The sequence below is a fragment of the Rhyacophila brunnea genome, unplaced genomic scaffold, assembly GCF_057557595.1.
Source record: "Rhyacophila brunnea isolate RB1 unplaced genomic scaffold, BYU_Rbru_1.0 scaffold_17, whole genome shotgun sequence".
NCBI classification, from domain to species: domain Eukaryota; kingdom Metazoa; phylum Arthropoda; class Insecta; order Trichoptera; family Rhyacophilidae; genus Rhyacophila; species Rhyacophila brunnea.
Genome location: NW_028232827.1, coordinates 14,890,248 through 14,892,239, shown reverse-complemented (window position 1 = coordinate 14,892,239; position 1,992 = coordinate 14,890,248). Strand labels below are relative to the sequence as shown.

Here is a 1,992-nt window from a genome sequence, read left to right as displayed (position 1 = left end):
GTATGACCACCCACGATGGCCGCGTGGCTTAAGCGTCGGCCTATTGTGTTGTGGGTCCCGGGTTCGAATCCTGGGTCTAGCAAATACACGTCACATTGTTTTTCAATTTGTGTTCGAGTCAGTGGGGCTAACATCTATTTCTCGTAAAACAAAATCTGATCATACAAACCTCCACTCTGTGGATGCCAAAGAGATTGATCAAGGAGTCCAATCTCTTTGGTGGATGCTCTTATTAGGATTACCTAAGCTGAGAAAGAAAAGTTCTTCGAAAGAGGTAGGTACCCACCTGAAATTGAATTTCTCAAATTCACCTGTGAATTATTTTTTTTTTGGACAAAGTAAAAGGACAAAAATCTTTTTTTAAATTTCTCAAATCCTGTTATAGTTTTGTGAGAAACAAAAAAATCCATTATTAATTGGACGTATTTCTGCAAACAAGATCCAACCCTCACTAGTACCATTCTGAGATAATTCAATATTTGTGAAATTGAATTGAATATTGATTTAAAAAGTATGCGTGAGTATTTAATTTTTCAATTTTGTTGTTTAATTATATTACTCAACGATATGATAAAAAGAGGAATTTATAGATATTCACAAATTTGGCCCTGGGTCTTTTTGACAAAATACACATATTGTGGGTTGGATCTTTATAGCAAGGATAGATATACGATATATAGGATAGGATAGAGGGAATAATAAAAATGAAAAACAAATACATATATGATTATAACATGTTTGCTTGCAGAAGATAAGGTTCTTGGCACATTTCAAATTGTTTTGCATATTACTAATGAGGCAAGATGCCACTTCCTGAGCACCTCTTCCAGCCTGTTCTTCAACCCATACGTTGCAGAAGCTTTTATTATTCGACCCGATATTCTTACACTTTTCTCTTGTATTGCAAAGACATCACACGATGTATCTATAGTCTAAGCATCACACTTATTGCAGGTATCTTTCATAAGATGCTTGACCCGCAGATTAAACTTGAATTAATAACAACTTGAGATTAAATTTAACAAATATGTTATTAAATTTAGAGAATGAAACTTTATTCAAGGTGGACTTTTTCACTTCCTCTACGTATAAATCATAGATTCGTTGGAGTTTCATTTCAGGCATCAGAAATCTGGCATTATAATTTTCACGCCGATAGTGTGACACATATGTCGGAATTTTTTAAATGTGCTCCACAACAAAAAGTTCATCTTCGTAAGGTATTTTATTCCAACCTGCATGTTTGCCTCTCTTGTCAGTTATAGAATCTTCGGACCTTATCCTTTTTAATGATGTGTCAATCTTCTTTGGAGTTGTTTGAAAGGTCTTAACAAACATATTTCTACACACTCTTATGCCAGACAAATTGTATTGGCGAGACACGGTAGTATTGTGGATGTGTAGCTCCGTTTAATCGGCCCTTCTTTCACACATGCAGCAATATACATCGATTGAGCAATAATGATCCCAATTCATAATATTTATGGAATTCATTCTCTCTTTTCCGTACAGAAACTACGTGATTACACTGAAGTACGCAGTTGCAGTTAAAATCAATGAAACATTTGGTATTTATTATTTTATTTCTAGAGATAACATGCGGCATGTTGTTGTATTTATCTTTCTTCTCGAGAGAATTCAAACTTTCTTTTTCGACCCTTTCGTGGCCTACCGCCTGTTGTAACAATTTGACCTGCATCCAAATTATCTGGCAGCACCTCAACTGCATGTTCAATATCAACATTTGAGTTAATTTCCATAATATTAAGGTTTAACTCACCCTCTCTTGTAACGTTTCAACCATTTACTGCATTATTTTCACTTATATAAGTATTTTACCCGGCATCCAAATTATCTGGCGACGACTCAACATTCATACCCATAGTATAAAGATTCACTATTCTTTTAGTAGACTCATAAAATAATCCCTCATCCGAATTACTAACTATTGATATTATCCAGTTATCCAGTATTAATTCTCAACAACTTATT

At 34.4% G+C, this 1,992-nt stretch overlaps 1 pseudogene; it reads right to left on the bottom strand.

Moving 5' to 3' along the window:
* Positions 1–984: 984 nt before the first annotated feature.
* On the bottom strand, positions 985–1,760 carry LOC147073744 (uncharacterized; annotated as a pseudogene).
* Positions 1,761–1,992: the final 232 nt, after the last annotated feature.